This window comes from Megalopta genalis, chromosome 5, assembly GCF_051020955.1.
Source record: "Megalopta genalis isolate 19385.01 chromosome 5, iyMegGena1_principal, whole genome shotgun sequence".
Classification (NCBI taxonomy): domain Eukaryota; kingdom Metazoa; phylum Arthropoda; class Insecta; order Hymenoptera; family Halictidae; genus Megalopta; species Megalopta genalis.
Window position 1 is genome coordinate 6,717,412 of NC_135017.1, and position 23,723 is coordinate 6,741,134.

Genomic DNA, 23,723 nt, shown 5'->3' on the forward strand with positions numbered 1-23,723 from the left:
CACCATCGGAAAGTCAACCCGCGACACAGCCACCACCTAAAATCCATCGCCTGAAAACCGCCCCTAGAATCGTCCCATAAAATCATCCCCTAAATTTCTTGAACGTTTCCCGGCTGCCTCGAGAGCTGGGGAAACGATTTCGGCAGATTCTCGGAACACCACCGGCAAGTTAGTGGTAGTTTTTCTCGGTCTTTAACCGCCTCCTGGAGAAAGGGTGACGCACAGGGGGTTGGTGCGAGTTTCGCGAGGTTTCGGAAACGTGGCGGCAGTGGCGACGATCATCGGCGTGCTGTCGGTGGTAGTGGTGGTGGTTGTTGTTGTTGGTGGTGGTGGTGGAGGTGGTGGTAGTGGTGGAGGTGGAGGTGGTGTTGGTGGAGGTGGTGGTGGTGGCAGTGGTGGTGGTGGCCGAAGGGGGTGGTGAATGTTCTGATTTGTAAATATGGTGAATTTTCACGGAGACACACCCCCGGAGCGGACGTGACACTGACACGCCGAGGGATGAAAGGACGGCCGATTATTAGCACGGCCGGATTAGAGTCCCGCAGGAAGGGACCACGAGATCTAGGGGTGGACAGGGTGAGAAACACCACACCGCCGTTATCCCCGAGGTAGTTGATCCTTCGACGACCCCATCTCTATCTCTCTCTCTCTCTCTTGCTATTTCTTTGTTCTTCTCTGTCTCTCTTCTAATCTCTCCCCCTCTCTCTTTCTCATAATATCATACTTTATTAGTCTCTCTCACTCTCCCTCTTAATATTTTACTTTATCAGTCTCCCTCTCTTAGTCTCTCTTAGTCTCTTTCTCTCTCTTACTATCTGTCTCTCTTACTCTCTTAGGTTAACTTACTTACTTTCTTATTATGCTTTCTGTCTCTCTCTCTCTCTCTCTCTCTCTCTCTCTCTCTCTCCTAATCTCTAGCTCTCTCTCCCTCTCTCCTCATTTTTATCTTTCTCTCTCTCTTAATTTCGCTCTCTTTCTCTCTATCTTAATTTCTATCTTTCTCTCCCTTCATTTCTCTCTCTCTCTCTCTCTCTCTCTCTCTCTCAATTTCTATATCGCTCCTTCTCTTTCTCTATATGTCTATCTATATATATATATATATAATAAATTATAATATATACAGTCAGTTCAATAAGTTTAAGTAGTGTAAGTATCATAAAATGTATCAATCAAAAAAGCACTCTGTTATCATTTGAAATTTGTTCTCTCATTTTCACTTGTAGAATGTGCCGGTATAGTTTCGCGGAGAAAACTGAAACACCCTGTATATATTATATTGTCTATATTACAATTAACGTGTACATTGTATAATTATATCTATATGTATGTAATATGTGTCAATCTATCTGTTTTGTTCTTTTCTATTTTGCTCTAGCTCTATCTGTCTCTCTAGCTATATGGATGTCCCTCTGTGTATCTGGGTTAATGCTTTATCAGGCATTATTCGCGGACGCGGACTTTGATTAAGTCGAGGCCCGGGGGTCTAGCGTTAACGAAGGGTGGTTTCGCGTTCTAGGCGCTAAGGGAGCCATGGTGTTCCGAGATGATGGGAGGATGGTTCTCGCTGGTTAACCACTTGCCATCGTATCGTTATCCCTACCCGTACAATGATTACATTTTCGACAGTAATAATTCTTTTTGCAGCATATGAAAATTTTTGTGTGGACGAGACGAAAGGATGGAACGAGAGGGACACGTGTTTCTTTCTGATTTTCCGAAAAACAGGAAACTAATAAACATGTTTCTTTCTTGGTTTAGTGATTTTAATGACAGATTATTTTGACAAAAATGTAACTGAGTATGCTCGGGATCACTTGTAATTTTATTTATCAATTGTATCAGTTATATATTTTATCCATCAAATTGTATAATTTATTTTCCTATTACATCAATTATATATTTCATTTACCAATGATATCAATTATATATTTTACTTATCATTTATGTAATTTATAATTTTATTTATCACTTATATCAATTATATATTTTATTTGTCAAATACATTTCAACGTATTTTTTATGGTACTCCTAGACACGTTAGTTTTATTGTAAACGTTAATGAAATATGTAACTATCTAAATTAGCTGTCAGAAACTAATTTCTACTCTGGATCCAAATGGACCTCATCCTTCCAAAAAAGTCTAAGCGTACAGTTAGACTGCCTATCGTTGTGCAAAATCAAAATTGTCTGCACTAATTGTAAGAGACAAGACACGCATAAAAATTGTAACGGAAGTTGGAAAAAAATTGAAGCAAATATCCCAGATATCGCGATAAATAATTTAGATCTCACCAAAGTTTGACACTTCAAAAATTAACTATGCTCTTAGAATTGTGATCTTCAAGATTCTTATACAGTACAATTTCATTTCATCGAGTTCTTACGTTTCTTAGCATTGGAAACTAAACATTGATTTTCTAAAAATATTCTCCGTTAACTGTAATAAATAGAAGTCAAATCGAAATTCTAATAAAATTAGAAATGAAAGTGTAGCAAATATTCCAGATATTGCGATAAATAATTTAAATCCTACAAAATTGTGGAAAATTTCAACTTTTACAATGTGAACCAAATTTATCAAGCTATTAAATAATATTGCAAATATTTTAGATATTGCGATAAATAATTTAAATCCTACACAATTGGAAAATTTCAACTTTTACAATGTGAACCAAATTTATCAAGCTATTAAATAATATTGCAAATATTTTAGATATTGCGATAAATAATTTAAATCCTACACAATTGGGAAAATTTCAACTTTTACAATGCAGGCCAAATTTATCAAGCGATTAAATAATATTGCAAATATTGCTGGTATTGCGATAAATAATTTAAATCCTACAAAATTGGAAAAATTTCAACTTTTACAATATAAGTCAAATTTACCAAGCTATTACACAATATTGTACATATTACACATATTGCAATAACAATCCTGCAAAATAATCCTGCAAAATTAGAAAAGTTTCAATCTTTACAAAGCAAGTCAAATTAATCAAACTATTACATGTCTTGATATTGAAAATTAAAGATTAACATTGAAACGATCGGATAGCATATTGTTTATAGAAAATTGAAATTCTTCGCATCAGTTATGAGGCAGAAGAGTGCTCGCAAAAGCTAATAGAAAATAGAAAGTAAAAATTAAAACAGTAACCAACGCGAGATTAAAAATTGTGTAAACAAATTCTGCCCTTGCGCGGAATACAAATCTGCTGCATCCGTTGCAAGAAACATGAGCCAGACAGGAATTTCATACCTCTCCGACGATCTTAAAGAAAACGCAACATCGTTATTCATGAATTACTATTTCCGTGTGCGAATTTCTTTTATTCAGCTGCGAAAGGGATCGATTTGTTATTTACAGAACCACGCGGCTTAATTCTTCGGGAACATCTCCGTAGAATTTTAAACGCGAATTCACATAATACCAACGAAGTTGCCGACTACTGAAGCGTATGTTGCTTGGTAAAGCCGAGTTGTAACTTCGATTTTATGCATTTATGATAAAGACGACTATGTGAAGTATAAAGTAGCTGGAAGTTCCGGGGATTCTGGAATTTCGTAAGTTCTAGAGTGTACAGCAACGATTGTTAATTCACCGCATGCGTTTGTCGAGCATGGTTTTCAGATCTTAATAAAATAAATTAATAGAAAGATAAAATGAATTTTTCGATTTTTACGAATTACGGTACTCAATGGTAATCGTTAATTTTGTACAAGCTTTATTTAAAATTTGCACATTGCAAAAATCTTAAACACTGATTTCTTAAGATTTTCGTCAGTAAAACGCATGTTTTATTTGTCTCTTATAAAAATAATCGATAATTAAACTAAAATGAATTCTAAATGAAACGATGATTAAACGGCACGTAAATTACATTACAAAATTATTTTAAAAAGTGCAATGTAAGACGTCGGTGTTCATAAATTTTTTCAATCTTTCAATTGTTTCAACTTCCACGTATTTATTTTTATAGTAAAAGCACAATGTTTCATTTCTCGTTTGTGCGAATTTTCGTGTAATTATCTCCTCTTTCTGCACCACAATGCACTTTTGAAGAAGAATTTGGACAAATCGCATTTTAGACAAGAATTGATGCGCTTCGGTCGAAACGTTCACTTTAAAAAAGAATTTATGCTTTTTGAACAATCGATGCATTTTTAATAGAATTTATCTATTTCGAACAGGGATTGTTGCAATTTGGGAAAATATTTATGCATATGTTATTATGCATATTATTTATGCATATTATATATATTATTATTTATTGTTATTTATTATTTATATATTGTTATTTGTGCATATTATATATATGTTCAGACAAAAATTTGAATAATAAAGACTTTGTGCATCTCGAACAAACATTTACGCATTTCGAACAAGAATTTATGCATTTTTGAGCAACACTTTATGCATTTTTGACAAATAATTTATGTACCTGAACAAATTTATGTACCAAAAAATTTATGCATTTTGAACAAGAACAAATGCACTTCGGCCAAAACAATCGTTCACATCGAACAATAATTCATGCACTTTGAACAGCAATTTATACACTCCATCGTTCCTACATAAAAGTACAATAATTTAAAACTAAAATCACAACAGTTACAGTTTTTTTTTTTAAACAGGATAACTACGCACCATATCATTGCTATCGCGCAGCGGTATGAGAATGGAGGACGCGAGCACGACAATAACATTAGCGCACGCACTTCTTTCCTCTCGAATGACTTCCATGCAAGCTTCCAGAACAACACAGAGAATGCATCTGGATTACTGCCAGCAGTGTTCGTTAAGATACGATTTTAATCAACTGGGATTTATGCGTTTGACGCTGATTTTTCTGTCGGCATTACTCTCTCGAATTTGTTTCGCGTGGCGTCGCGACCCGAGCATTTCAAAAATTAAAGGGGCGGTGTGTTTTTAGATTAACAGCCTTAATCCCCAGATACGGCGGTATTAATTATACGGCGGATGGGGCTCTTGTTTGTCCGATTTTTATTTCTTGGTATCCTTCTAGAAACGCGGCGAATTTTTAAGCAGCTTGGCGATGCGCATTTAATCTTCGGATGAAATTTTAATCTGGATTTTCAGATTTGCGACTACAAGCTTAACGTTATTATTGTTATTATTAATATTATTATTATTATTGGCTTTAATTTGTTTTATGATACATATTTCATTATTTATTCGTATCATGTTTGTTATCGTATTCATTTGAATTTGTTTTATGTTGTTCTTTTTATTTATTTATTCGTATCTTCTTTGTTATTGTTTCTGTTTTATTATCACTGTTTTTACTTCGTTTTATATTGTAGCTGGTTGATAATTACGTCTTTGATTTTGTATTGTGACGTTTATTTTGCAAATTTTAATATTTAAGACGGTGGAAAATGATCTTTGTCAATTTTATTTTCGATGATACAATTACAATTTGCTTCTGTCAAAACAGAAGAACAAATATCATCGAAATGGAAGTATTAATATTTATACTTTCATGAATATAGGACAGAAAATGTTTCCATTCTTATCCGTATGGAAAAATAAATATTTCCGAACCTACAAAAATCGAAAACCAAATATATTTACCTACATAAAAAGTAGGAAAATTAATCGAAACTGGTTTAACAGAAAATAGAAAAATGAATTTTTTAGTTCGACTAAAAATCAAAAAATGAATTTTCTGGTTTAACAGAAGATAGAAAAATAAATTTTCTGATTCGACTAAAAATAGAAAAGTAAATTGTCCGCTTCGACTAAAAATGAAAAAGCGAATTTTCTGGTTCGACTAAAACCAAAAAATGAATTGTCTGCTTTGACTAAAAATAGAAAAATGAACTTTTTGCTTTGACTGAAACTAGAAAATTGACTGCTCCATCCCGTGTAAAAATAGAAAACGAAGTATGCTTACATCGAAGTCAAAGGAATCGGCGAACGGAGGACTCTCAAACAGGATTTAAGCTCATCTTTTCATCGAAGTAGTGCGGATAAGAATATTTCATTAAAGACAAGGCGATTATAATGAAACACCGCGCTCCGACGCCAGTTTTCGATGGAGAATTTCGCAGGCAGAGTTAAATAGCCTTTAATTCCTCTTTTTAACGCTGCTAAAGAGTTTACCAGGATGAGCGGTGTCGATATCGATACTACATAGATAACGACGGAGGACGGCTACACGATGGAAAAATATCTGAGAATAGCCATTCTTTAAATTAGCTTATCAAACTTTAATTTAACGCCTTCGTTCGACCTCAGTGTAAGTTTTTAATTGGATCAGAGAAGAATTAACAGTTCACTTTGTATCGTTGATAATTCTGTTCACATAATTATACTATAGTGATAGTGATACGAAATTGTGGTGTTAATAAGATTAAAATTTTACCGATTTGTTAATAGTTTCTGAATTAAACTAAATGAAAGGGAATTATACTAATTTTGAATTGAAGTAACGAAAACTGTACTATTTGCAAGCTAAATAATAAGCTAAATTAATATTTAAAGCAGGAGTAAATTAAACTACACTAATTCGAAGTAAACTAAATTGAATTAAACTAAACATTAACTATACTAAACGAATTGTAAGCTAGTTTAACTACACTATATTAAATGAACCTAAATACACGAAAGTATCCTAAAATAAATAAACTAGCCTATACTAAACTAAATAAATGAAACATATACTAACTAAATTCAATGAAACTAAATTAATTAAATAAATGAACTGACTCAATTTAGTTCACTTTTCTGCATTAATAATTATGTTAAAATAATCTTTTCTATAACAATTAAACAAGACATACAATAAAATTTAACAATATTTGCCCTAGAAAATTTTAATAATAATTCTTCGAAATATTATATTTTTAATATAATAATATTATATATATATATTGTCAAAATATAACAAAAGTAATACAAAAATAGAACCACAAAACTCGTTTATGTTGAACGAACGACATAATAATCTCTGCTTATATCTAATAACAAGCACACATATTAACATCATTGTATAACACATAAATAACACGGAGACGTGCGTTCATGTCAAATAAAAGCCACGTTCGCGTTCGTTTACGTCCGACGAAATTGTACATTAAAATTTCAATGAAAAACACATGAACTTCTATATGTATTAAAAAGCACGGTGTTCCTTTTATGCTCGAAAGGAACAGCATGAAATTTTGTCATACGAAAGTATCGTCGTTCGAACAGGGTACCGTCGTTGACAAAATGTTTTACCGTTCGCGAAATTTTTTTTTCTCATTAACCAAGTGCTGGTAAATTTTAATTTTCAATTCTCCTCTCTCTCTCTCTCTCTCTCTCTCTCTCTCTCTCTCTCTCTCTCTCTCTCTCTCTCTCGGTCTCGGTCTTTTTCTTTCTCGGTGGAAATCGTATTATGTCGAGGCGTGGAAACGTGTGAACGTTCGTCGGAAGGCTTTACCATCAATTGGACGGGGCACTCGAGGCTAATTAACCTTCAAGTCGAACTTACGGGAACACCCGCGAGAGCCTCCGTCATAATTAACCTTTAATTAAGAATTCGCGGGCTATCGATGCCGTTGTGTCTCCGGTTTCTCCGCGCGCGCTTCTATCGTAACGCGTCGGCTCATATTCGAGTGTATCGTAATTTAGGTGAAACCGGCGAACACAAAAGCTTTCTCGCCTAGGTAATTAACTCTTGCACGCTGACCCAGTAATTGTCGCTTGAATATTTTGCGAATTCGCCCGGGAAATAATCGTACCAATTGCACTTCAGTTATCCTCCATCAATTGTATTTTCATTGTTCCGAATGAGTTGAATTTTCAAGGCTTTCAGTAAGTTGGAATCTTCATTGTCTTCGACAAAACCGTATTCTAATTGTTCCTGAATAAACTGTATTTAATATAAATACATTTCATAATTGATATAAGTGATTAAAATAAATAATTGATATAAATGATTAAAATAAATAATTGATATAAATGTTTAAAATAAATAATTGATACAAATACATTTAAATACGTTTAATAAAATTGTATTACAATTGTTCTTGAATAAACTATATTTTAATTGTTTTTAATTATTTTTTATTAAACCGTATTTTTGTTACTTTTTAATAAACTACATTTTAACTGTTTTCGATGAAAATGCCTTTCTAATTGTTTTTGTATAAATTGTATTTCATTTGTTTGCAAAAGGAAATATTTTCCAATCGTTTTAAAACAAGCATCGATTCCACTTGCATTTGTCGGATTATATTTCAACCGTCGTCTATCGATTTCGCTCGAATAATTTTGTAATATAAATGATCAATTTTGTGGATCGTTGCTATACACCTGTTATAGCAATTTCCGAGAATCTATGGCCCATTGTTCGTGCAGTACTATAATACTACTATAATTTATTATATTCACCTACTCCGGTATAATGTTATCTGCGGACTCGATTTATTAACATTTATTAGTGCATCGTTAAACGTCCATAAACAATTTCCGCGTTGGTTCGCCTGTGACAAATTATGCGACACCGATATTTTAGCGAGAATTAACGTCCGCCGGTATCGAAAATGAGATAACGATGATGGCTTAGTCACTTTATCGCCACTAAAAATCCAGCTAAAAATTATTGTACGAGCATTTAATAACACTGTAAACGTCGCGAATGAAAATTAATAATTTTACACATGTTAATAATTTTGCGATATTAAAATGACAAGAGCGCAAATTATATTGTTAGGGGTAGTTTCATTCCATAATATAAATATAACAATGACTCGGTTCCGTAGCACTACATAAATAATAATTTATTAAATTAATAATTAATTTATTAAATAAATTGTTCTCTTAGAGGGTAGTTTCAACCCTTCAACAAAAGTAAAGTAAATGGTAAATAAATAATATAAATATAGATAGATTGAAATTATAATAGAGAAATATTAAATGTTAGGAATAGTTTCATCCCTCTAATATAAATATAATTACAATTACGCATGACAATCAATAACTAAATGCCATAAATTTCACTTTTAGTGGGTACTTCCAACACTTCAATAAAAATAAAATACAAATCCACCCGCGTTGCATACACAAACGTTAAATAAATACGATAATAGTTACACAGACTTTAAACGATAAAAAATAAAAAAATAAAAATATCTATTATACAATCAAGAGGGAGAGTTTCAACCCTTCAATGAAAATAAAATAACAACTCAGCTTTACTGCTTATACAGATATTAAATAAATCTAATAATAGTTGCAGACGACCTAAAGAACAAGAATAAAAATATAAATTACATTGTTGCGGGGTAGTTCCATCCCCTCAACATCAATAAATTAACGATTAACCTCTACTAGATGAACAAACATAAAACAACGACAATAACGATCGCATATTCCCTGAACTCGCGGAACAAAAATTCTCCAGTGACAGTGTTTCATCCCCCAACAAAACCAGAGCACAATCACGCGACGATTCTCCCCTGTTAAATGAAAACTGCGAAAAGCAAAGCTGAGACAAGCAGATAATTATCGGCAGGACTGGTATCATACTTCACAGAAACTTTTTCCTTCGAAATAACTTGGCCCAAGACAAAGTTCCTCGGTTTCATTGGGGGCCACCCTGGCGACGGGGTTGGAATACCGTACGTCGCGGGGGTGGCGAGAGGGCAGGTCTCTTTTAAGTCGAAACTATTCTCCGTCGCAATGGACGAGGAGAAACAAAAAAGCTAGCGAAACGAAATAAAAGGAACGAGAGCCAGCCTCGCGTCTTTTGCGTTCCATTTCTGCTGCTCATTGTCGCTTGTGCTGGTTTTTGTGAGTCATCCACTGACTCTCTGACGCCACGACGGGCCTTTCCAGCTTTCCAGTCACGAGCTCAAAGCAAGTTCCGACGTGTTCAGTTCTCCCGGTCGCCGATTGTCGGATCTTCGTGATCGACTGCCGCCAAGCTTTTCGGGCTGTGACGCGTGGAATATCTCGCGACACCCAACTCACACCGATTCAAACGATTCCAACCGATTGCAATCTACCCTTTTTGCCTCCCGGCAGAGATCTGCGTCATTCGAATAAAATTTCACTCGATTAACGTTTCGAAATTAATTGTTCCAATGAAATTTTGAAGAAACTCTCATTCGACTAATGTCACGAATAAAATTTTGTTGTATATTTGTAATATAATGCGGTATAAATTTATGAAATTTAATACCAATAAGAGATTACCTTTTAACAATGTTGAAATATATTTTTTTAATCATGCTGAAATTACATTTTTAATCGTATCCGGCAGAGATCTGCGTCATTCGAATAAAATTTTACTCGATTAACGTTTCGAAATTAATTGTTCCAATGAAATTCTGAAGAAACTCTCATTCGACTAATGTCACGAATAAAATTTTATTGTATATTTGTAATATAATACGATATAAATTTATGAAATTTAATACCAATAAGAGATTACCTTTTAACAATGTTGAAATATATTTTTTTAATCATGTTGAAATTACATTTTTAATCGTATCCGGCAGAGATCTGCGTCATTCGAATAAAATTTTACTCGATTAACGTTTCGAAATTAATTGCTCCAATGAAATTTTGAAGAAACTCTCATTCGACTAATGTCACGAATAAAATTTTATTGTATATTTGTAATATAATGCGATATAAATTTATGAAATTTAATACCAATAAGAGATTACCTTTTAACAATGTTGAAATATATATTTTTAATCATGTTGAAATTACATTTTTAATCGTATTGAAATTACGTTTTAATTATGTTGAAATTATGTTTTAAACATGTCGGGCTACGTATCAACAATGTTAAGGTTACATTTTAACAATGTTGGTATTATAATTTAACCATGCTGAGATCGTAATTCAACAATGTTAAAATTTCATTCCCGCTATGTTGAGATTATAGTCGAACAATTATTGAAATTATATTTGAACAATGTTGAAGCATCATTCGCGTAGGTTAAAACTGCAATTAACAATATTGAAATTACATTATTAAACACACAAAACGCGACAGCTCTCGCTAAACCCAAAATCTCGATCCCCAGAACAATTACAGAAAGTTGCAAACAGATCGATCCACGAATTTTCAAGAAATCGTTTCCAAAAATTCAATTTCTCGAAAACACCGCCCAGGGATGCCGCGTTCCGAAAATACCCAACTCGGTCGATTGCGATCGGATGGATCGGTTCGGAGCTTTCACAAAATATTTTCGCGGAGTTGCTCTTATGTCTAAGAAAATTTCAACTCGATTCTCGAAAGTTCGTAGACAGGCGGGCCCGCGTGAGCGTGAAAATAGAGGACGAGGACGGCGGCTCGCGCCAGGTCGCGGTTCACTAAACCGCGGCTTATTTGATCGCGGCGTGGGTGTATCGCGAATTCAGCCGGTCCGTCATTCATTTTTCAAGCCATAACGGCCGCAATTTCGCCGGGTACCGAGCCCTGATTTATCGTATTACCCGACGCGCGTAATTTACGGGCCCGTTACGATCCGCCGGGTTCGAAGCTTTCCCGTTCGAGCCGAGACAGCGTCGCCGGAAGTCGGCCATTCGACCGAGAATCTAGATCAAATTGTTCCCGTGGATCACGCAGAGTCGCGAGAGAATGATCGAAACTTTCCGCGAACTCGGACGGTTTCGGACCGCCAACTTTTACGCGAAACTAACCTCCGCCGCGATTTTATCGAAACTCGTCTTTCGAACATTGCAAAATATATTTATGTGGTTTAAACATTGAAATTAGAAATTTATAGTTCATATCATTTATTTCGAACAGTAGCGCTTCAAATCGAGACTTTTGGATTGCGGATCTCCGTTCAATATTTTTTGAGTTAATCGCAGAACACAGTTTTGCTTTACTTAATAATTTAAATAAGTTCGTCTGCAACTTTTAGTCAAACTCTTTTTTCTTGTCCTTGTAAGACAATCAATAAATTATTTTTAAATGTTGACGATAATAAATGAACGATAAAAATTTTGTTTTTGAGGGATGTTTTCACCCCTACAACAATTTTGTATCGGAACAAAAAAATTACCCTGTTATAAGCTTTTTTATGAGATACGTTTCTGCAGGTCTTAAAAATTTATTGAACACATTCCAACTGTCAAATTTCTTTATATTACAAATACTCGTTAGAAATTTCAAAGATAATGGATTCTTTGTAAATTAACTCTTCAATTTTGAGATTGCTCGACGTTTTATTTCGTTTTTGTAAACCATCGAGAACGCAACAATTTTCAATCAACGTTTTTACGCCCATTTTATTTAGTATTCCTAAACATGTATATATTATCATTATAAATAGGAATGGAGTTTCTTTGGGAGATGTTTTCATCCCCAAAGCAGTTCTTCTCCAGCACCAAAAAATTCCTGCGTTGTAAGTACCGCACGAACTACATTGCGAAAAGTCTCCAATTTTTTCGCCGGCTATTGTAAGCGTGGGAGGGTGGCAAATAGGTTGGGGTAAGGACAGGGAGCAAGGAATACGGGGGGAGGGAGGAACGCGAAAGACAAATTCGCCGGAATCGGTAAACAGACCGTAGAACCGGAAAAGCCACCGAAAGGATTTCCCCCGAGGATCAATTGGATCGCGCGCGCCAGTTCTTCGCCGAAGTTCGCCACGGAATTACGTACCGGGTGTCCGAGAAATATGGCAATGGGCGAGACAGCAGTTAACGCGGATGTTCTCGAAGTTATAATTAATTGAGCCGTTTCGAACCGGGGGGATATTAACTCGACGAGATAAGGGATGATCATTGGATTATCTGTATGAATTTTTTGTACGAATTTCGAAATAATTATAGGAGTCCATTTTTTGGAATTTCGAGAAAATGTTGTTTCGGACATGGCGGTTAAATAAGCGTAGTTGATGGACTGTCTTCGTTAGTGTTAATATTGCAAAAACATTGGGAAAGCAGTTAACGATTATGGGAACTTTGGGTTCCATAATTTTGAACGCAAATTCCATAGGAATAAACGAAAATGTGAAAATCTATCTGAAATTTATGAGCGAAGAAATGCGGTGAATTTGATGATTTTAACAAATATTCAGTAATTGATTCTCAACGATTTTAAGAATTTTCGAATAATAATTTCGTTCGAAATTAGTCAATAAATTCATTGCATCCGACATTTTATTTTTTTTTAAATGTTGAAATTACGTTGAAAATTCTATATTCAAAAATGTTGAAACTATATCCAACAATGTTGAGACTATATTCGGCAATGTTGAAAACGTTTTTAAGCATATTGAAATCAAATTTTCAATAATAATAATAAAGCTGCGTTTAACAAAGAAATTTATACTCCATTAAGCAATATTAAAATTGAACTTAACAATGTTAAAATAACACTTTAACAATGTTGAAACAGCAAACATCAAGGTTGATACTGCAATTAACAATTTTGAAATTCCATTTAAAAAATTTAGAGATTACATTTCAACAATGTTGAAATTATATTTTCTAAAATGTTGAGATTACACTTTAACAATATTGAAATTACATTTTTAAGGCTGAGATTACATTTTTAAGATTGAGATTACATTTCAACAATGTTGAAATCTCGCGTAACAATGTTGAAAACATCTTTCGGCTGAACACAAATGATACAATAGAAAAACGCATTGAAAGATGAGAAAAATATACATCACAATTTACTTAATTTCACTCTAAAATGTAAGCTGTCCACTATATTATGAATTACGGCAGGGTAACCAAGAGAAATATGAATTATAACTTCTTTTCATACCGTTCATGTTTGTTCTATTAGGTGATAAATGGTTTCTTTGTCCCGATACCGATAAATCAATTGTGCGTAAACGTATAATTCGCGGAACGCGGTGTACATTTCGCTGACAACCAGGGATTATTCGGGCAAATGTGGCTGTTCTCATATTTTACCGGGAATCGTTTAAAACGAAAATTGAGAGGCTCTGCACCGCGTATGATGCATTCGCTTTCGCGTCTATTATTTCCCCGATGCGATGCAGTCGGTTTCTCCGGCCCACGAGCTCGGAAACATAGTTTCCAACCCCTCTTGACATGAATATGAGTCGCGAAAAAGTATACCCGCCGAATATTTTTCGCGAGCCCTACCTTTATGCCGTCAACATTTCTCAGAAATATTATTTTCCCTTGCCAATCTATGTTACGTATCCGCGAAAACTGCTCGATAAATCGTTTCTGAAAAACTTCTGCGATATCTCGACGGCGAAAAACGCTTCGCAACTTTTTCCAATGCCAGCTCATTCATCGTCCATCGATACGTTTCATTTTCACAAGCTTCTCGTACAGTCGCCGACAAAACTATACGTTATAATCATATGTAATTATCGCCCAACAAAATTTGGTAAATATCGTAAATAAAAAACGGGAAATTCTCTTCAGCTATTTCCGAAAATAGTTTATTTATGTTCTACCGATATCTTTTATTCTTTATACTCTTTTGATACAGTCATAGACGAAAGACTATAAGTCAATTATATGTCAATTATATATTGAACTGCTTTATAAATCGTTTTATAAACATTTCAAATTTATCCCGAGACCGAGAAACACTATAACACTACATTTTTCATTTAATAAATCACCTTCGGTACACTGAAAGACAAAAGTCTACGTTATAATTATAATTTTGCATTAAATTGTCCGTTAAATTGTTCCACAAAAATTTTGGAAAATATTTCTCGAACGAAAAAATACTTTTCAACTTTCTTCGAAATTAATTCGTTCGTCGTCTCTAAATATTTGGTATTTTTTATACTCGTTTGATACAGTTGGAGACAAAGGTCAACGTTGTACGAGTTCAAACAATGCTTACATGTTCTGAAAGATTAGGGATTTTCGTGTCGTTGGTACACGGATTGTTTTGATTATTCCGACTCTTGTGTACCGCCATTAACAGCAGCTTCCTCTAATTCCCCAACAATTTTGCGGGTAACAATAACAGGAGTGACAATTGTCCCCTAATATGAACGTGTAATGCACGCAGAATTGCACGAAATTGCTATTTGCACGTGATACCTCGTTAAGCCCGAATTAATATGGCTGCGTAATTTTCGCTGTATCTCTCTCTGCGGATCTATTATAAACAATAACATTCGGCGAAGCTAAAGAAACAAACGAACAACTGCAACGAGAATTATAAACAGTAATTTTACTCTGCTGTTAAATCAATCGATTTTGAATAGTAGTGTTTCAAACTGAGAATTTTAGACTGTGGATCTATGCTCAAACTCAAAATTTTCTAAAATAATTGCACACAATTTTTATTTTCTTAATAATTTATACAAATCGCAAACAATGTAAATTTTTCGGATATTTTCGGATAGTTGTTCAGTGTTTTATTCACGTGTTTTTGGTGTGGACACATGAAATCTGCGGTCTAATAACGTTTTGCAAATTCATTTTCTATTTCAAAGTTATAAAATATATTTATAAATTTATATAATAAAATATTTAAAGCAGTACAAAAACAAATAACCAAAAGGTTTAAAATAATTTCTAAAAATCTCTTAGGTACTTATATATTATAAAATACCAAAATTTCTGCAAACAGAATTTGATCTAGGCTTCAAAATAATTTTGAAAAATCCTTTACGAGATTTCAAAGCTGTTTTGCATTTGCTAATTATACTTTCCATAACTCAGTAATCAGTTAAAATGACATAATGATTTTAAAATAATTTCGACAAATATTTTAGGACACTATGTTGCAATTTTGCGTTTGCAAATTTTGTTTAAAATCCTTTCGCCTCTGATCCTAGCGAAATTCGAACATTCCAATTGACCAAACACCGGAATTTCACAATTAAAATGAAATAATGACTTCGAAAGAATTTTGAAAAATATTTTGCGAAACTATGTTGCTATTTTGCATTTGTTAAATATATTTTCGATCGATCTGTGCCAAATCCCCGTAAAATTCAAACGTCCAAATAATCTGCGAAAACTGGCCGAGATAATTAGGGAATCATTTTGCGTCGGCTAATTATGCTTTCTATTGCTCCGCACCAAATTTCCGCAGGGCGCGACCCCGGCACGGGTAATTAACACTTCTTTCGCGTTACAACGAACGAACGAGCGATTCTTTCTCGCGAAAAACCCTGGACTCGTAGGATTCTCTCTTTTCCTTTCTTTTTGTTTATTCTGTGATAAACCTGGGGAAAAAGTTTTTTTTTACTAGACGAGCAAAGAGGTGCGGTTAAATTAAGTCAAGTCCCGTTACAGTGGTAGGAGGAATTAAGCGCGGGGAAATTAAACCTAGCTAACGTCAGAGTTGACGAGGGAAGTTTTATTCAGAAGTTTGACAGAATTACGGAATATTATTATTCCCGGCCGTTCCGCGGCGAAGTTCGGGGTAGTGAATGGGATTTTTTCAAACGTCCCGCCTTAATTAACCGCTGATTTCAACGCGGTTTTTTTATGATTTAGCTGACGAACTAACGTCGCAAGTCACTAGATACGCCAGTCAAACACGTGATAATACTTTCAATATTATAGAAAATATCTAAAATTAAAATAATGAAAATATTTCATATTGAATAGTTGATATTTAATATTGAATACTTAATATTCATATTAATATTGAATACTTAATATTCATATTAATATTGAATATTTAATACTTAATATTTAATTTATTCATTTGTGTTATTGTATAGCATGAGATATTATATTTTCTAAAATGTTTGTCGAATCCAAGATTGTATCGATATAACTTGTTATAATTGAGAAAAGATACAATAAAAATAAACCTTTGAACAAATGAACCTTTTTCTAATCAATAGAAGTTGTTTATATTATGGACAAATTATATTGATTAAAGTTCAAAGATCATTAATGGTGATTTTTATTTCTTATTTTATGGAAACATTGCATTATATTTTAAGTTAATTTCCTAAAAAATATATGCGAACTAATTGTAATGTATACGAGGTGTTGTTGAGTTTCATTAACATTTTGTGTATTTAGTGTTGCGTTAGGTGCAACACTCGGTGAGAACAAACAGGGCAACTTATCGCTGAGTAACGCGTATAGTAGTAACTTTGTTCATAAAGTTAACAAAAGTTCTGGAGTGTCCTTAGCAGCCACTTCAAGTTCTGTTCTCAATATCGCCGACGATTATTTTGTAATAACCTTGTATGCTGAGACAACAACGTGAACTAAAAGCAGCGAAAATAAGCAATAAAATTATTAGTATAACAAAATGAAAATTTTATAATGTTGGAAAAGAAGACAAATTTAGAAGCGTATAATTTATAATGATTGAAATATCTGCTTGAGAATAGAATTATTGAAAAGATTTTCATTTTATGAGAATGATTGAATTGTCTACTACTTTTAGAAAATGTTTTCATTATTATAAATAATGTAAGTCTAAAGAGCAGTTTAAATAAATGTCAAAAACAATATTTATCCAAATAATACTGAAACAATACTTAAACAATACTTTAACAATTTTTAAACAATATTGAAATAACATCCAAATAATATTAAAGTAATATTCCAACAATATTCAAACAGTCTTCCACATTTTGCCAAACTACTTAAAAATGCACAAATATCTAACAATTGTTTCTTCACAAAATATTAAAATTGTCATTGTCTTTCACAAAAGCATCCCTTATCATCGTAACAATGTACAATCTCGAAACTCCGCGAACAAAGAACATAAAGATCAATTTACTCAACTGTTTGTTAATCTAACGAACCTTACCGAACCACTTAAAACCTCTACAAACCATTTCCACTCTACTCTACAAAGAACAACCCAATCGACTCTTCATTAATCTAACGAACCTCTCTAAACCCACTACAAGGCTCTAGTAACCTCTACAATACACTACAAACGACTTAAACTCTTCTCTTCGACCCTTTGACAAATAAAAAACATAAAGACCAATTCAATCAATTCACTATTAAACTAATAATCCTCTCCAGATCATTGCAAATCTCTTCATACCACTGCAAATCTTTTCAAACCATTAAAAACTACTTCAATCCTTCTTCTTTTCAGTTCTTCCACAAATAAGAAACATAACGATCAATCAAAGCAATAAATGATTATGCTAGTAATCCACTTCGAAACACTTCGAACCATTTCGAACCATTCTAAACCCCTCCAAACTTTTCCAAACCTTTAAAAGTCACTTCAACTCTTCTCTCCAATCCTTTCACAAATAAGAAACACAAAGATCAATTCAATCAATGCTTTTGATTATACCGGCAATCCTCTTCAAACTACTTCGAACTATTCCAAACCTCTCCAAACCTTTCCAAACCTTTAAAAGTCACTTCAACTCTTCTCTCCAATCCTTTCACAAATAAGAAACATAAAGATCAATTCAATCAATGCTTTTGATTATACCGGTAATCCTCTTCAAACTACTTCGAACTATTCCAAACCTCTCCAAACCTTTAAAAGTCACTTCAACACTTCTCTCCAATCCTTTCACGAATAAGAAACACAAAGATCAATTCGATCAATGCTTTTGATTACATCAGTGATCCTCTTCAAACCACTTCAAACCATTTCAAATCTCCACAAGCTACGCGAACTCCTCTCCACCGATCATTACCTCTATCAGCAACCTGAAACCAGGTCTGGACACCATACAAAATCGAAACAAAAAGACGGCAACGTGGTAAATTAATTCGGTCAATGGAGAGACAAAATGGAGGCAGCGGAGCCGGGCCTCGTCGCGTCGGGGTCGGCGTCGGCCGATACGCACCGAATGAGAAAAGGAACACGGCGAAGCTTGTCGCCGTGGAAATTCGTTCATTAAAGTCTTTAAAAGACTCGGCTGAGCGGCGAGATAAAATCAGGACACGGTCGCGGGGAAAGGGTGTGTACACCTACAGAGAGAGAGAGAGAGAGAGAGAGAGAGAGAGAGAGAGAGAGAGAGAGATCTCGGTTGTTCATTGGTCGATTTACAGACCGGAGAAGGATGGGGCTGCGGCCTGTATAATATTTAGAGGATCGGGGACAACTGGTCCGTCTCCCAGGGGTGGAATAAAAGGCGGGCAACGGAATTTACTGCGTTTCGCCGCGAGCTTCCCCTTGTCGTTCGACGTCAATGCGGAATTATCGTTAATTAATAAATCCGTGCGGCGCGAAGCGGTTTCGAGGCCTGTAAATATTTCCGTTTGCCCGCTGCGCTTCCTCCATCGCCCTCTCTCTTTCTCTGCTGTTTCCTGTTTCCCTTGTTCTCTCTGATAATACCTTTCTCCCTCCCTCTCTCTCACTCTCTCTCCCTCCCTCTCCCTCCCTCTCCCTAGCTCTGCTTCATGATCATTTCTCCCACTCTTGCCCACCCCCCACTCTCTCTCTCTCTCTCTCTCTCTCTCTCTCTCATTCTTCCTCTCTTTGATAATTATTCAATTTTTCATAGATAAATAAATACAGATAAAGTGAAATTATCAAAGGGACAGAGATTAAAACAGAAAGAGTGAGATGGGAAGACAAAAATTATCAGATAATAACATCAGAGAATATTATCAAAGGATATTACCGGAGAGTATTATTAGACAATATTATCAAAGAGTAATATCAGAATAAACGAATTATATTAGAGAGTAGTATCAGAGAATATTATCAGAAAGTATTATCAATCGATCAGACAATATAATCAGAGAATATTATCAGCAAATATATTATCAGGGGATAGTATTAGATAATATTATCAGAAAGTATTACCAAATAATATTATGAGATAATATTATTATCAGAGATTATTATTAGATGATGTTATCAGACGACATCACCATAGAGTATTATCAGACAATAGTATCAAAGAGTGATATCAGAGAATATTATCAGAGAGTATTATCAAAAAATTACATCCAAGGATATTATTAGAAAGTATCATCAACCGATATCATCAGACAATATAATCAAAGAGTATTATCAAAAAATATTATCAGAGAATATTATCAGAAAATATATCATAGGATAATATCAGTCTCAATATTAGCAGAAAGTATTATCAGAAGAAGAAAAAATATTACCAGAGATTACTATCAGAAAATATTATATCAGAGGATAATATCAGTCAATATTACAAGTATTAATCAGGAAATATTATCAGAAGATAATATCAGTCAATATTAGCAGAAAGTATTATCAGAGATTATTATCAGAGATTATTATTAGCGGATATTAATATTATTAATATTATCAACCAGAATATTATCAAACAATTTTATCAGGTTATATAATCGGAAAATAATATTAAAAAATATTATGAGAGACTGTCATGAAAGAATATTATCAGAGAATGTTATCTGTTATCTCCCTCCCTCTCTTCCTTGTTCTATTTGCTCTTTCTCCCCCTCCCCCTCGCTATTCTCTCTCCGAGTCCTTTGTTTCGAACCGTTAAATGTTGCATCGCCGGAGCACTGCGGGATGCACACTGTGTTTGCCGTACAAATTAAGGACTAATATTTTACGCCGCTGTTTGACTATCGGCAAGAATTTTCGGAAACTACGACACCTGCTGAATTATTTATCGGCCACGGTTGTTTAACCCCGTTCTGCCTCCGCTGGCTTTTAGAACGATTGCGGGGATGTTGAACGCGCGACGAGAATTGTTTAGAAGCGGAACTTTTTCTGTCCATTGATTCTGTTTTTCGTGCAGGAGCCACTTCGGACGGCGTTGGAACAGAGTAATTATTTATTGCAGAGATAGTTTAATGGGTTTTTGTGTCGACGATGATTTTACTGGCTCTTGGAACGATTGCTGCAACGTTTACTTGACAAGACAATCTTTTTCGGATGTAAAATTTGAGGAATTTATACTCGTTTTATTTTCTGTATTTTCTGTTGCAATTTGAAGAACGTTTGAGAATGAAAATTGTTTATTTTCTGGGGCATTTTTACCTAAATAAATAAAAAATAAGTACCCAAACAAAAATAACCTTGACGGTATGTTAGTTTTTAAAATTATTGTTGCAATTTTTATTGTGGCAGATAATTTTCTCGGACTCGAAATTCTAATATTTCTGACTTTTTATTTTTCGTTGCTGTTTGAGATGCATTTCGAGATGAAAATTGTTTATTCTAGCGGATTGTTTAACTTCCATTTGTGTTAATTTTTAGAATAATTGTTGCATTTTTAACTGCGAAATGCAATTGTTTTATCTGCAATAAAATAATTAAATATGAAAACGAATTGTTGGCTATTTTTTGGCTATTATTATTATTGTTATTTAAACCTAATCTGCAATTTCAACCTAGCGTCAACTTTTGTATAATTTTCTTGCGAATTCCAACTATTTTAGTTGCTGGATCGCAACATTATATTTGCAATTTAATTTCGTGCTTCATTTTAAGAAGCAACCCTTGGCGCTGGAAATTACAATTTCGAGATTAAAATTGTAAATCGATTGCTCTCTTTAGACTGATAAGATATCGAAGGTACGTGGGACATATTCGCTAGAGAAATTGTTGCAATATTTCAGGTTATACCGGCGTACTTTATGCGGCGGAGAATTTTTAAAACGCGCCCGGCGCGTCCCCAACTGCGTTTGACACCGGAAATGACTTATAGTCGCGGGTTATTTAACCCCGTTTTGGGAGTCAGGTGCTGCGCTAGCTCCAAAAATGCTCGCTTTTCAAATAAAATTGTCTACCACAAAAATTGCAATGTTTTCGTTTTATTTCTAATTTTTGTTGCTTTTCGGATGACATTTGAAGCTCAAAGCTATCTATCATGTTATTTTAACGTATTTTATAATTGAAATACTTTGCTTCTGTAAAGACTGTTGCTATGTTCACTCTTAGACAATATTATTTATCTACAAAATTGCAATATTTTTCTTTCATTTTTAATATTTATTCCTCGTCGAATGACACTTGAATTTAAAAATTATTTATTGTGTTATTTTAACGTATTTTATAATGCAAATTCTTTGCTTTTGTAATAACTGTTGTTATGTTCACTCTTAGACAATATTATTTATCAACAAAATTGCAATATTTTTCTCTTTCATTTTTAATATTTATTCCTCTTCGAATGACAGCTGAATTTAAAAATTACTTATTGTGTTATTTTCACACATCTCGTAATTGAAATATTAAATTTGCCTTTCTGAAGACTTACGTTCGCGTTTTAACAACATTAACGATCTGCAAAACAGCACAACATTTAATGCCGTCCTATTTCAGAAAGCATTTCATGCTAAAAATAACGTAGTGATGAAGTGCTCATGCTAAAGTAAAACTGCCCACTACAAAATAATTGCATTACTTCTCATGTTTTCCGTGTTTGTTCTTCGCGTGGAATTTCTGAAACGAGAGCGCAGCCGCCTCCGAAGCCGAGAAATTTGCACTATCCTGAATTCTTCAACCCCATTTCGTGACTTGGATAGTAAATCGACATCTGCCGAGACAAACGAGCTATTGACATTGCAATCAAATAGTTTATATTTAAAATTATTGCAACATTATTTAATACTTCGCTGCATATTCGGCCAGCTCTGTTCCAAGCTCTTTGATTCCAATTAAACGATAAATTGATTTTTACCGATGATAAATAGACACCGACGCGGCAATAGAATTGTTTACGTTTGAAACGATTGCAACAATTTTATCGCAAATTATTGCAAATTAATTTGCAACACGTTGCCGAATCAACACATTTAAATGGATAAATAAAATCGGTGATCCGCGAAATTATCGCAACACTTTGCTGGGTGCCCGACTCGGAACGCGTGCGAGACGACGAATTTATTTATTCTTGCGTGTCATTTAACGCCGTTTCACGAGCAAAGTGCCAAGTTAACTTCCGCGGAAGTTGCTCTTGAATAAAACCGCGCCTCTCCACGAAGTTGTCGTAATACTATAAATTATTTAGTATCGCTTAGGAGCACGGGAATGCTTGCACTCGGGCAACATTCTGCGAACTTTAAATTGAACTGCCATTATTATTTATTTAACGGGCCGTTCGAATTCCTTTTTTCTTGGAAAATTCGTGTCGCGATGATTCCAAGTGTATTTTATTCGATATTCTTATTTTCTCGTTCTATATTTCATTTTTTCAGGTAGTTTATTAGTGACGAAATTATGTTCATTTTTATTTGATTAATCTACATGTATTTTATTCCACAAGAAACGCTTCTTATTCATTTACGTTCATCGATTCCGTCTCGCGATTATCGAAGAATTTCAAATACAATTTGTTAGAGGAGCAAATTTACAATAAACTAAAAGGAAAAATGTCAGCGTCGCGTTTCAAGACGCCATTTTGCATAAGAAAAATTCCTCATTGATTCGTGTTTCCTTTAAATTGCGATAAACAGTCGTAACGAATGTTTAAAAACTTCGCCGAAGTATGTGCACCGAAATACGGCGATTATTTACTAATAAAATAATAACGATATATACCACATTTGGTGTTTGTTGGTCGTTTACGCTCGATACGTGGGAATTAACATTATCGTGGAAACGCGTCCAACGCCATAATCTATTTATCGTCGCTTTCGTTTTACCGGGAATATTCCGAGTGAAACGTTTACGTCGGCTGTTAAGATATTCATCCTAGAATAAAATAGTTCGTTCCCGAAAGTGTCGTAAATATTGCCGGCGGACTGCCATTGGATCTGTTAATGGCCGTGCTTCTTACTGTTCCAAGATGGCGGCAATTAAACTTGCATGAGAATCTGAGCCATTTACATAAGCGAACCATTATGCCACCCGAAGATTTAATGTATTATTTA

General features: G+C 34.2%; 2 protein-coding genes across 5 annotated transcripts in view; one reads left to right on the forward strand and one right to left on the reverse strand.

Annotated features, from left to right (window-relative positions):
• The window catches only part of LOC117226405 (midasin), a 140,626-nt gene that overhangs the window by 40,712 nt on the left and 76,191 nt on the right, over positions 1-23,723 (reverse strand). The gene's annotated exons all lie outside the window — the stretch shown is intronic.
• Positions 422-23,723, forward strand: part of LOC117226382 (uncharacterized) — a 91,603-nt gene continuing 68,301 nt past the window's right edge. Inside the window, exon 1 of one of the 4 annotated variants that reach the window (XM_033480672.2) lies at positions 422-608. The gene's annotated coding sequence lies outside the window, so the exon portion shown is untranslated. The remainder of the gene's footprint in view (positions 609-23,723) is intronic. The other 3 variants (XM_033480665.2, XM_033480647.2, XM_033480656.2) reach the window with 3 other exon arrangements.